We start from the raw sequence: 14,452 nt of genomic DNA on the forward strand, positions 1-14,452 counted from the left end.
AAGTGTCCTAGAAGGACTAGTTAAGTTCACTTGCCGCATCAAATAGCAATTGTGAAATAATTGGAAATTTATTGAAGAAAATGCACTTATTAGAAAACCACCTATATAAAAAACTTTACGACTCCTTTGATTTCAGAAAGCATTTTCCGTTTCCATTTTTCTTTTAATTAAAAAGAGAAAGCAGGAACAAGATTAAAAGTAGGGCTAATAGCACAAAAAACCCTAAACTGGTATACTGGTGCTACATTTATTTTAAACTAATTTTCATGTCATAAAAACCCCCAAACTGGCACATCGAATCCACATTTACCCCAAACTAATTTCTGTGTCAGAAAAAACCCAAGTTAGTACATGTGTGCCACATTTAACCCAAATTGATGTACTTTTGTCACATTTACCTTAAATTTGGTAAATCCGAGATCTTTTGGGGATAAACGTGGCATGAATGTATCAATTTGGGATTTTTTGTGATATAAAGATTAGTTTGTGGTAAATGTGGCCTGGGTGCACCATTTTCGAGCTTTTTGTAGTATTAACCCTACTTAAAAATTCACACTAAATTATATTTGTGAGACTATCTAGAATTTTTAACTTAAATAATGAAATAAATAATATATACCATAAATCCAGTTCCGTGCATAGCACGGGAGTGATTGCTAGTCTAAATAATGTAATTTGAAGGCTTTGGGATAATCTTTGTTGGCAAGACACTTGGCTTAATACCATTGTAGGAGTGTCAAATGGAGCCAATGAAAAATGCCTACAATCAACATTAATTAACATGAATTTACCAAATAAAAAATCACTTATTTTAACTCAACATGCATGGAAAGTTAACACACAGAGAAATCTATTCACTTTTAATTTCACTTTCCTACCTGAGAAAAACTAATTTTCTCGATTCATTATCAAAATGGTGAAATGTCTTTAATCAAAATAGTTGCACATATCTATGTTCACCGTTCTTGAAGGTGATGTGGTTCAACTTCTTATAATTATTTCTAATTATGTCTTGCAATATTAAGTTTTGTTTATTTCACCAAGAGTTTTTTACTTTCCGCGATCAGATATAATTCATAACTCTCACAGTATAACATGTGAAAAAGCCCCCGCAATATTCTTTAAAAAAGCTACTAGCATAGTCCCACTAACGATGCATGTGAACGAAGCCATGGCCAAAAAAATTATTTCCAACTGCAAAGCAGAATTTACTTTTAGAATAGTAATTTCTTTGCATCAAATTTTTTAAAAGAAAACGAGATTAGCATATCGTATTTTAATATACAGAGAGAGATGTCTAAGATCGAGGGTCATGAGAGCAACATGACTGCTTTCATTTCATTTTTATAGTAATTTAAATTACAAAAAGCGTAAAGCTAATATCCCCAAAAAAGCAAGGCCTCTTTTGGAACTCTTTTATGTATCAATTTACCTCACGTGTTATTTCCTCAAGACATAAAATATAATGGCGAAAGAAGAAATTTAAGTGGCTAACAATACGTCCACAAAATAGGATGTCGTTTTCTCTCTAGATTGGATATTTGTATATTAATTTGTCACGAAAAATAGTGACTTAGGATCGAAACATATAGGTCTTCAACTCAAAAGTTTTAGGGCCGCTTTGTTTCTGTTTAAAGTTTAAACAAAAGTAAAAAGTTTTTTTTTCACTTTCTCGTTAAAAATGTTATTAAAATTTCAAAGAATATGAAAATATATATATATAAATCTGCTTGCCAACATTTACATGTTGCGAAAATTTAAGATGTTTTAGATTAACAAAAAGTCAAATGTGTATGTCATTTGTGTATATGGACTCTCCATTTTGATCGAACTTAGTAATAGTAAATCAAAATTCACGGCTCGAGTACCATTAGCACAATGTTCAAAAACTTTCACATCGGTCTTTATTGAAAGAAATCTTACATCCATATACAAGTTTACTTCGCTAACCAATGAAAAATATCTTAATAATTAGAATATCCATGCTTTCTTTTTTCTTTTCTTTTTTTTTGGTCAAAACATGACACCACCTCAAATGTCATAATATTATGTTATAGATAGTCTAAGCTCGTTTCCTCTTTTTTTTTTTTTTCCTTTTGAACGCAGATGAGCTCCCATGATCTATTTGCCGTGCCATGTGGATCGCTGCAAAGATTTGAACGTGTCCTCAGCTAATCCTTCGTCACTATCTTTCCTTTTTGAGATGAAAACAATGGCCGTTGATATTGTACTTGTTACTTTCTTTCCTTGAATGAGCGGTGCTGTATTATTTGTTTGTGTTTGTATTGCAAATTTCTCTAGTGGGAAAATACTTATTCGTATTGTACGAGACCAATTGTAGTATTATCTTTGCTTGAATTTTCATGGAATGATATTTATCTTTCATTTACATATAGGGAATGAAATCACGCAGCGCTATCAAATCTTATATTTGGTAAATTAGCATAAATTGCTCGATCTTTTTATAATTATTCCACTAGAATATTTAAAGAGTGTCCAAATATAAAAGACCATATTTTTCCATTTATAGTTTGCTTTACTTTACTACAACATAGGAAGATTATGTTTTTTCTTTTCTTTTGCTACTAAGACTGGATCTAATGAACATGAAAGCAAAAGACTAATTGCATGAACAATACAGTTTTTGTTATCAGCTCAAAGCTTTGTCAGTTCTAGTCTCCCAAGTACTTTTGTTTGAACTCATGATTGTGTATGCTATTGTTCCTCATAAGTTCAACATATCCTCGGTCGATTTTTATGACTACACTAGAACAGATAAAACCGCCCAGATTGGACATCCTGAAGATGAGAATGAGGTCGACAAGCCTTGGCCACTGGATTTAGCCAAATCGGTATCATTCGAAGGTGAAATGGATTCTCAGCCTGAAAAGTGAGAAACACATGAAAAAAAAAATTTGTTACCGATATGTCCTAGAAGAACCAATGGCCGAGTCACACCATATTAAAACCTTAATGTTTGGTCCCTTGCTTATAAAACAAGATGATCCTTTTAGTTGGAACGGATTTTGTATAGCCATTATGATCGTCTGTCAAAGACAAGACAACATTGGCATTCGTTGTTTGCGGTTCATTAAGCTCTCTTGAGCCCCCCATTCCTGTTTTTCCAATGGCAAGAAAAGAAAATGGCCGAATTAATCCTTTTCGGCATTGCAGAGTGGTCGAGCCAGCTCGGATAGCATGTCCTCCCATTATTTGGATAAGATGTTTAGGCAAAACCATGCTTGCTAAACTCGTGAAAATTAGAAAAGAGGTTTGGTTTCAGAATATGGGTATGCATTTTCGATGATTTTGATCTAAAGAAAACTCTTGAAAATGTCTTGAGAGACTATTGGTCAAGACTTGATCAAAGTTTCAGCCGCTATTAGATACCATGGACGTTGAGCAATGGTTGACCCCTTTTGCTGTACTTAGTAATCGGTAAGAATTTTTTCCCCGTGCTAGACGATGCATAGGACAACGGTTGGACTCATAGCATGTGGAATGATATGAGAGATTTGTTCAGGAAATTGCCTGGTTGCCACAACCCGCAGTCACGAAGTCAATTCCCTAATGGGATCTGTATTAGCATTCGAGTTCAAAGCCTTTCTTCTCAGGACACTCTTGCTTTTCCTCAAATGGGAACCTGATCGCATGTAAGACAATGCGCATTTCGCAATCGCAATCGCAATCAATATTGTCAACAAATGCAAGGGAGTTCCTCTGGCTCTGGAATCTCTTGGGGGCTTACTTTTATGCCTAAAGGTGACCAATCAACTATACTGGACACAACACTCTATCTAATCTCTTTGAATGGAGAGTTCTATTTCCTAATGCTGAAGCTTATGTATTGCCAGCTATTGGCTCAGATCACAGTCCACTCTTATTGTCACTCTTTGCTGAACCAGTGAAAAAGAAGAGAGAATTTAAGTTCGAAGCTTTCTGGCTTGAGGATGCTGAATGTGGAAAAATTGTTAAAGATGCATGGAAGATCCCTGAATTGGAAAATACCGATTTGCAGGAAAAAATACACAAAGTCACAGTTGCTCTGACAGAATGGAGTAGAAAAAAGTTCTCCAATGTTCAGCGACAGATCAACAACTTGAAAAAGGAACTCCAGGAAATCATGAATAGCCAGGATGTGTCACAAGACAGAGCAAGAATGCAACACCTGAATAAGCAGATTGACGAGCTTTGGACACAAGAAGAGATGTATTGGGGGATGAGATCTTGAATCAATTGGCTAAAATGGGGAGATAAAAATACCCAGTACTTTCATGCAACGACAGTTCAAAGGAGGCAAAGAAATAAAATTACTATGTTGCAGATTGCTGATAACGTATGGACTCGAGATCCCACTCAACTTAAAGAATCAACAGTGGAATTTTTTCAGTCTCTATATACCACAGTGGGGTCTAGAAATTTTCAGCCAATCTTAGACCAATGCCCCAGCTTGGTAATGGAAGAAATGAACCAAAAACTGACAGAAGCTGTGACGATGAAGGAAGCTAAAGAAGTGGTTTTCCAATTGGGGGCTATGAAAGCTCCTGGACCAGATGGAATGAATGGCCAGTTTTATCAGCATCATTGGGAAGATCTCCAACAGGATGTGTTCAACATGGTAAAGAATTTCTTCGAAACAAGCATCCTTGACCCAACCCTCAACAAGACGCATATTTCTCTCATTCCTAAAGTCCGGAATCCGGAGAGGTTAGACCAATTTCGACCTATCAGTTTGTGTAATTTTGCGTATAAGATGATTTCTAAGGTAATGACAAATCGCCTAAAACCTTCGTTACCAGAGTTAATTGCCATAGAACAAAGTGCCTTTGTGAGTGGTAGACAGATCCAAGACAATATTCTGGTTGTTCAAAAAGTTATTCATCAGCTAAGAATTAGAAAGAGGAAGAAGAAGTTTCATGCCATACTGAAGCTGGATATGCAGAAGGTGTATGACAGGGTGGAATAGGATTTCCTGAAAGCTTGCATGTTAAAGATGGGTTTCGGTAATAAATGGGTATCCTGGGTCATGCAATGTGTCAAATCAGTATCTTTCAGTATAAAATTTAACGGGGAACCCCTTCCCTATTTTAGACCATCAAGAGGATTAAGGCAAGGTGACCCTCTTTCCCCATATTTGTTTATTTTGATGGCAAATGTTTTATCCTTTCTAATTAGGACAACAGTTGAAGATGAGAGCTTTAGAGGAATTAAACTGAATAGGCACTGTCCAACTTTAACCCATCTACTGTTTGCTGATGAATCTATTTTCTTTGTGGATGGAAAGATAACAAAATGCCAAAATTTAGCTGCTGTTCTTCATCAGTATTGCTTTGCAACGAGTCAAGCCATAAATTTGAATAAATCAAGGATTCATTTTAGCGCTGGCTGCCCGCACAATTTGAGAACTAATATGGCACAGGAATTAAGGGTTCCTGAAATAGATAAAATAGGGAAATATCCGGGTATCCCTTCGGATTGGGGTCAAACTAAAAAGCAAATGTTTGCACGGAGATTGGCTAGAGTAAATATGAAGATGGAAGGATGGAAAGAGAACCTAATGTCAAAAGCGGGGAAGGAAATCTTAATCAAAGCAGTGGTGCAGGCTATTCCACAATATGCTATGTCTATATTTAAAATTCCAGTTTCCATATGCAGAGCTATAGAGAGAAAAATTGTTGCTTCCTGGTGGAAAAATAACGAGTCCAAATCGGGATTGCATTGGAGGAAATGGGATCTATTGAAGCAAAGGAAGGACAATGGAGGGCTTGGATTCAGGTATTTACTCACATTCAACAAAGCTATGCTAGGCAAGCAAGCTTGGAGAATTGCACAATCTTCAACGGCCCTCTGGTGCAAGATACTAAAAGGAATTTATTTCCCACATACAGATTTTTGGCATGCAGGAAAGGGATCAAGACCATCTTGGGGATGGAAGAGCCTAATAATGGGGAGAGAGGCTATATCTAATGAAGTGATGTGGTCAGTGGGAAACGGAAAACAAATCAGAATTATAGAGGATAAATGGATGAAAAAAGGCATAATTAGGGGACCAGCAAATTGGAATGAACCACAGATAGTTGCAGAGTTAATCAATTCAGAGAATTCGCAATGGAAAGATCAAACTCTGCGTCAATTATTTGATGATCAAACAGTGGCTAAGATTCTTACTACCCCCTTGAGAGGGGGTGATATAGCAGACAAACTGGTTTGGACAGGCACTCGAATTGGAAATTATTCGGTGAAAAGTGGCTATAACTGTCTCAAAGCTACAGAGTCCAAATTGGATGTAAACCAAGCCTCGTCGTCTTACCAAGTTCCCAAAGCACTCTGGAAGATGATATGGTCTTTGAAAACCTACCCCAAGATCCGAATTTTCATGTGGAGTGTATGTCAAAATGCACTCCCTACCAGCGAGAATCTATTCAAAGCGAAGAATCTTACCGGAGCCACTTTGTCCACTGTGTCGTAGTGCACCAGAAACCATAGAACACCTTCTCATCCTATGTCCCTGGACGAGCAATGTTTGGTCGGACCCTACAATAGGCATTCAAATTTCTCATCTTGGACTAAACAGAATTGAGGAATGGCTTCTCAAATTTAAAAGTCTCACCTCAAATTCTCTATCTTTTGAGCTTATGGCCATCACTCTTTGGAATATTTGGATATCAAGAAATCAAGCAGTCTTCAAGAAAAAAACCAGAGGCGAAGATGACTGTGGAATCCACTCTGGCCATGCATGAAAGCTTCAAGAAATGGAACTCAAAAGCTGAAATTTGTAAGAATTTCCTAATGTTGGCTTCATTAATTGAAATTAACTGAATTAGTTTGGTCTAATAAATGTAAGATATATGGGTTCTTAATAAATCTAATATTGGGCTGGCTGGTGTGGGCCGAGTACGGCCCGGCCCGTAATGAGAGGGCCCGTGGTCGAATACTCTATAAATAGCGCTCAAGTCTCTCCCCTAACCTGATGATGCACAATCTGACTCACATACGGATCTAGAGAGGAATTTCTTCTCGTGAGTGGCAATCTCATTAGGCCAGTGTTCTAACGAAGGGTATAGGGGAGAAGCACTTGAGTTCATGTTCGGAAACCGTCGCAAATTCCGCGTCAAGTTCGATGGATTCCAAACCAGGTACGCGAATCGATAATTTCTCCATTAACGTGTTTCGGTTTCTGATTATGGTGATCCTGGGAGTGCCATTTTCGTGGCTAACATGTGGTATCAGAGCCTGCCATAGATTAGAACTGAAACATGTGGATTAGGACCGTTTTCGTTATGTCCGAGAGGTTTTTACCCATTTTCGGAATTTTTTGTTGGATGAATGTAAAATTTTATTACATATTCGGAATCTACTTATCGAGACGAGAAGATTGACGGGCGGCACGTCACCGGAAGATGCCGTACGCGCCCTCATGCGCCGACACGCGCCGTGGGCACGGCGGCGCATGACGGCCACGCGCGGCCGTGCCGAACCGGCGCGTTTTCCGCCGGTAACCGTCGGATGACATCAGCAGGAGCGCGGATCCGGTTGACTCGGATCCTGACCCGACCCGAATTTAGACCCGACCGTTGACCTGACCCGACAGTTTACCCGACCCGACCATCGACCCGACCGGTCAACCGGTCGGACCAGTTCGTTGATCGTTGACCGGTTGGACCGGTCAACCGGCTGTTCATATCGGTTTAACCAGCTGAACACGCGCGCACGCGCTACGCCTTCCGGCGGCGCGTGAGGGCGCGTCTGGTGTCCGTTTGGGACGTTCTTGGTACCGACGCGCTCGTATCGAGACTCTTTACATTGTGGTGTATTTATTTTACATGTTTGAAGCTTTTACATATGTGAAAATACGTATAGAACCCTATATACGCGTATTTTTAGGATATTTTTGCGTATTTTCTTGTATTTCTCTATGGTTTCGGAAATGCATATGGTAGCTCACATGTATATCACCACATAAGGACTGTGTAGAGTGTAATTCATTGTCTATCAATGAATGGAACAATATAATTAGCATGACATGTAATTTCAGAGATATACGCCCCTGTCTTTACGTCTAGCATTACATGTATATAGTGAATGTGATACATAAAGCTCATATCCCTGGTATGAGAGATTTTCAAGGATTCAGTTGGGTAGTGACCGACAAAGTGGCACACTTGACTGGGTTTGAGAAATATCGGTCTCATATTGTGGTGGGATGTCTCCTGTTCTATCGCGTGATCATACTCCCAAAGGAGGTGATCTTGTATTGGTTCATGGAAGGGTACATGTATAGCATGTGCTTGAGAAATGACTGATCTTAGTGGTTCATACACCAAAAGGTGGTGATTTTATGAAAGATTAGAATATGTTTTCATGGCCGCTGTCATGTGGAGAGCGTACAACTGCATGTCATATTTTTTGCCCAAAGGTGATTATGTGATGATGTATGTAACTCTCTGGATAAGTACTCACATGATGCTGATTGTATTGTTTGTTTGTTTTCCAGTCACCTTTTCTGTAAACGGCAATTCCATTTCTATTGAGGTGCTTACTGGGTTGAACTTTAAGAAATGGAAAGAGGATTTTCTATTTGGAATGGAGCTGGCGGATGTTCACATTGCTCTTACAAAGGATAAGCCGGCAGATATCATGGCCACCAGTACTAAAGCTGAGAAAACAGACTATGCTGCTTGGGAAAAGAGCAATCGGATTTGCTTACTGACAATGAAGAAATCCATTCAAGAACACTTGAAAAGTGATTTGCCAGCTGACTGTACTGCTAAAGAAATGACGGCAGCCTTAGAGGCTAGAAACCGCATTTCATCTAATGCCGAGGTTGGTACACTTCTTCAAAAGCTCTTCAATATGAAGTATGATGGTACTGCTGGGGTCAGAGATTATGTCCTTAGGATGGTAGACCTAAAGACGAAGCTTCAAGCTCTTAATGTTTCCATTCCTGATGCTTGCATTGTGCATCAAGCCCTGAACACCCTTCCACCTGATTTTGGGATTATAAAGACAAATTACAATTCCCAAGATGAGCTTGGTCAAATAATAACTTGATAGCAAGGGTGGTGGCAGAGGAAAATAAACTTAAGAAGGAAAAAGGGCATCTAGCCTTATATGTTTCTGGTTCCCACAAAAGGAAGGATAAGAAGTCCAGAAATCGTACTCATAAAGGTACTCATGACACTACCGGTCAATCTGACAATATGGGTCCAAAGAAAACATCTTTCAAAAGGGATTGTGACCGTTGCTTCTTTTGTAAGAAGAAAGATCACATAAAGAAAGACTGTGGAAAGTTCAAAACTTGGTTGTCCAAACGTGAGCCTACAGGTAATGATTCTTTGGCACTTGTTTGTGAATCCAACCTATCAGAAGCACCATCCAGTTCTTGGTGGCTCGATAGCGGTGCAACTAATCATGTTGCATTTACCATATAGGGATTCATAAACCGGAGGAAGCCAAATCAGGATGAGTCAAGATTCACTGTAGGAAATAACGAGAAAGCTGATGTTGTGTTTGTGGGAGATGTAATCTTGATTCTAGACTCTGGTTTTAGATTAATGTTGAAAGACACTTTTTATTTACCTTCTTTTAGACGGAACTTAGTTTCCGTATCGTGTTTGGACATGTATGGCTATTCTTTTGAAATCAAGAATAATGTTATTTCTTTGTTTCTTAATTCAAATAAGGTTGGGTGCTGTAATATGTCCAATGGATTGTACAGATTGTGTTTGTCTCCCAATGATATATACGTCGCTTATACAGCTAAAAAGGTTGTTTCCAAGAGACCACTACCTAAAAAACAGTCTTATGCATTGTGGCATAAACGGCTTGGTCATATCTCTAAGGATAGAGTAGAAAGGCTGATAAAGACTAACATCCTGCCTGCTCTTAGAGATGACCTAGAGACATGCGTAGACTGTTGTAGAGGTAAAATGACCAAGATAAGGAAGAAAACTGCAGTCCGAAGTTCTGACCTGTTGGAGGTCATTCACACTGACATAAGTGGACCCTATACGGCAACCTTGTGTAGAAATTTTTATTTCATCACATTTATTGATGACTATTCTCGATATAGCTATCTGTACTTGATTATAGAAAAGTCTAAGTCTCTTGATAAATTCAAGATTTTTCGGACTGAAGTCGAGAAACAGTTGGGAAATGTCATAAAGGTTGTTAGATCTGACCGAGGTGGAGAGTATTATGGCAAGCATGGCGATGACGGACAGCTTAAGGGGCCATTTGCCAAATACTTAGAGGATTCTGGGATAGTGGCTCAGTTTACTATGCTTGGGAGTCCTGAGCAAAATGATGTAGCCGAAAGGCGTAATCGCACCCTTATGGAAATGGTGAGGAGTATGATTAGTAGGACAAATTTACCTGGTTTTCTGTGGGGTGAAGCTTTGAAAATAGCTTTGTACATTCTGAATCGTGTACCTACTAAAGCTGTTCCATTGACTCCTTTTGAGTTATGGACTGGAGGTAAGTCTAGCTTAAACGATCTTAAGGTTTGGGGATGTCCTGCAGAAGTGAAGTTATATAATCCAACATTAAGTAAGTTGGACTCCAGAACCATTCGGTGTTACTTTGTATCTTACCCGGAACATTCGAAGGGATATCGGTTCTATAATCCCAATGGAGGCACAAGAATTGTGGAATCACAGACAGCGAAGTTTCTGGAGTTTGATGTGGCCAAAGAAAGTAGCTGCTCACAGACTATTGAGGATAATAGTACCGTGGGTAATGTTGTATCTTTATCTCCTCCCATACAGATAATTGTGGAGACTCCCACACCACAGACTGAACCTGTTGAGGCTCAGGATCCTATTGTTGAGATAGCTCCTAATGAAGTTTCTCAAGGCTCTCAGGTGCATGATGAGGCTGTTGCTGCTCCAGTAAGGAGATCCATTAGGGAGAGACAATCAGCTATACCACCGGACTATTTAGTTTATATAGGAGAGCAAGACTACGATATCGGTTCTGTGGCTGATCTAGTGACTTATGTGAAAGCTGTTTTTTATCCTCAGTCGGAACTGTGGTTGGATGCAATGAGAGATGAAATACAGTCTATGAAGCATAATGGTGTTTGGGAACTTATTGAATTACCTGAAGGTCATAGACCCATTGGCTGCAAATGGGTGTATAAGACTAAAAGGGACTCCAAAGGAAAGATTGAGAAGTTTAAAGCCAGACTGGTAGCCAAGGGTTTCACTTAGAGAGAAGGAGTAGACTATGAAGCAACTTTTTCTCGAGTCTCTTCTAAAGATTCTTTCATAGTGATCATGGCATTGGTAGCTCATTTCGATATGGAGTTACACCAGATAGATGTTAAAACTGCCTTTCTCAATGGAAACCTTAATGAAGAAGTCTATATGATGCAACCCGAAGGTTTTACGGCAGATGATTCAGGTACGCTTGTATGTAAACTGAAAAAGTCTATTTATGGTCTCAAGCAAGCTTCTAGACAATGGTACTTGAAGTTTCATAGTGTTGTCGCTTCATTTGATTTTATTGAGAACAAAGTAGATCAGTGTATATACTGCAAGGTTAGTGGGAGGAAATTCATTTTCGTTATACTCTATGTGGATGATATCCTGCTTGCGAGCAGTGACCTTGGTTTACTGCATGAGACAAAGCGGATGTTGTCAAAGAACTTTGATATGAAGGACTTTGGTGAGGCGTCTTTTGTCCTTGGCATTGAGATTCATAGGAATCGTTCTCGTCGACTATTGGGTTTATCTCAGAGGGCATATGTTGATCGTATCTTAGAAAGATTCAACATGCAGCAATGCAAGCCAGGAATTGCTCCTGTCACTAAGGGTGATAAGTTGAGTCTGTCACAATGTCCTCATTCAGATTTTAAGAAAGCCAAAATGAAGAATGTACCTTATGCTAGTGCACTTGGGAGTATTATGTATGCTCAAGTATGTACTAGACCAGATATTGCTTTTGCAACAGGACTTCTAGGCAGATATCAGTCAAATCCAGGACAAGATTATTGGGTTGCTGCCAAGAAGGTTTTGAGGTACTTAAAGAGGACAAAAGACTATATGCTGATTTACAAACATGTTCAAGACCTACAGCTAGTCGGGTATTTGGATTCAGACTTTGCTGGCTGTCAGGATGAAAAGAAGTCGACAACGGGTTACATCTTTAAGTTAGCAGGAGGTGCAGTATCATGGAAAAGTGAGAAACAGAAATCAATGACATCCTCTACCATGCAAGCGGAGTTTGTAGCATGCTTTTCGGCCGCTACTCAGGCAATTTGGCTTCGGAACCTCATTAAGGAGTTGACCGTATTTGATTTTGTGGATAGGCCCATACAGTTGTATTGTGACAATAATTCTGCAGTGTTGTTTGTTAACAACAATAGAGGTCTCAAGGGGTCTAAGCATATAGAGGTCAAATACCTGACTATAAAGGAAAAAGTTTAGACTGGTGACACTGCACTAGAGCACATTTCAACAGATGATATGATTGCAGATCCGCTAACTAAAGGCCTTCGCCCTTGTGTATCTGATCGACATGTCATGAACATGGGCTTAGGAGTATCATGGGATACTGTTAATTAGTGGGAGCTATTTAGTTTTATGTTGCTCTTATGAAGTTTGTATTTGATTTTGTTACATTTTGTAATATTTAAATACGTATCAACTCTTTTGCATTCAATGAGGTATTTGTGAATGTAGATTTATCAAGTTGAGTACACATATTTGATGAAAATCTCGAGGCATTGTGTAAACCTTGAGTACAGGCTATGGGGCATTATTGGTATTAGCCTTAACGATATGTCTTGTTACACATAAAGTATAGTTAACTATCAAGGTAAGGCATATGCATGTTCGTTGAAACCATAAAGGATATTCTCTTGTGACACACTAGGTTTTGTGACACTTAAGGAGAGAATTTGGACTAACAAAATGGACAACACATGAAGTATCACTCATTATGAGGTATTGTCCATTTGACACACTACCATATTGAATCCATATCAGTAAAATTAAAAGCACTCGTGACCATGGAAGGCTCTGCGTGAGTACATGCAGTTACCGCCATGATTCGGTGTTCGAGACTTTATGGGATCGGATTGACTATTAAGAATAATCTCTAGACCAATATAAGGGTGTGCACACAGTTCTGTTTCAATTAATATCGCCCAAGTGGGAGAATGTAAGAATTTCCTAATGTGAGCTTCATTAATTGAAATTAATTGAATTAGTTTGGTCTAATAAATGTAAGATATATGGGTTCTTAATAATCTAATATGGGGCTGGCTGGTGTGGGCCGAGTACGGCCCGGCCCGTAATGAGAGGGCCCGTGGTCGAAAACTCTATAAATAGCGCTCAAGTCTCTCCCCTAACATGATGATGCACAATCTGACTCACATACGGATCTAGAGAGGAATTTCTTCTCGTGAGTGGCAATCTCATTAGGCCAGTGTTCTAACGAAGGGTATAAGGGAGAAGCACTTGAGTTCGTGTTTGGAAACCGTCGCAAATTCCGCGTCAAGTTCGATGGATTCCAAACCAGGTACGCGAATCGATAATTTCTCCATTAACGTGTTTCGATTTTTGATTATGGTGATCCTGGGCGTTCCATTTTCGTGGCCAACAAAATTCCCATTCAAAACCCAAAAACCTCACCTGCAATTTGGCAACCTCCAGAACGGGGATATCTCAAATGGAACTTCGATGGCTCATTCGTGGACGGGTCAACGGAGGGAGCGATTGCTAGCATCTGTTGAGATTCTTCGGGCAAGATCGTGGATGGTCTGGCTAAATTTGTTCGAGTAAGCTCGGCTTTGCAGGCGAAAACCCTAGGATGTTTGGAAACCCTCAAGTACATCATCTCACGATCTGAAGCTAAGAAAGTAAAGTACATCTTTGAGTTTGACAGTTTTAACTTGATAAACTTTTTGTCAGGTTCAGCTCAGCCTTCGTGGGAAGTTGCTCCTCTTATCATCGAATGTACAACTCTCTTGGCCCCAATTCCCAGAAGCACATTTAGCCCATTGTTGTAGAGAGGCGAACAAAGTTGCTGATTGGTTGGTAAAGGCCCAAAGATATAATGCTCTGCCTTGTAATTGGGCTTCTAGGCCTCCTCAAACCCTCTGGAACCTTGTTTGTTGGACGCTTCTTTAAGTTGTAATTGGGCCTGTCGGGAAAGTTTTATATATATATACTGGACACCGATAAGAGACAATAGAAGTGTGTGGGAATCGGTACAACGACGAAACGACATCCTTTCTGTGCTCAAACTTAGTTGCAATGATTTGCCGTGCCAAATGAAATGTGTTGTTTTGCATTTCTGTTCCATGTTTTCTAAAGATTACTGGCACACGGGCTATCTATCAAGTAATCTTTAAAGTTTAAAGCAAGTGGGGACTAATACGTCCATCAAATGGAAATCAAGCACCAGAAGAGGTTTGCAGAGATGATGTCAAAAAGAAGCTAAGGAG

At 39.3% G+C, this 14,452-nt stretch overlaps 1 protein-coding gene and 1 long non-coding RNA gene across 2 annotated transcripts in view; one reads left to right on the forward strand and one right to left on the reverse strand.

The window, feature by feature from the left end:
- Positions 1-2,316, forward strand: part of LOC115678676 (disease resistance protein RGA2-like) — a 38,696-nt gene extending 36,380 nt beyond the window's left edge. The window contains exon 3 of the mRNA XM_030602084.2: positions 2,107-2,316. The gene's annotated coding sequence lies outside the window, so the exon portion shown is untranslated. The remainder of the gene's footprint in view (positions 1-2,106) is intronic.
- Positions 2,317-3,479: 1,163 nt separating this feature from the next.
- On the reverse strand, positions 3,480-13,894 carry LOC130139120 (uncharacterized). Its single transcript, XR_008817347.1, has 3 exons — positions 13,638-13,894; positions 6,611-6,726; positions 3,480-6,534 (listed from the first exon to the last, which is right to left on the reverse strand). It is a non-coding gene; the product is annotated as an uncharacterized LOC130139120 (long non-coding RNA).
- Between the last annotated feature and the right edge of the window lie 558 nt (positions 13,895-14,452).

Source organism: Syzygium oleosum, unplaced genomic scaffold (genome assembly GCF_021117445.2).
Source record: "Syzygium oleosum isolate NSW1041296 unplaced genomic scaffold, Sole_v2.1 Sole_v2.10, whole genome shotgun sequence".
NCBI classification, from domain to species: domain Eukaryota; kingdom Viridiplantae; phylum Streptophyta; class Magnoliopsida; order Myrtales; family Myrtaceae; genus Syzygium; species Syzygium oleosum.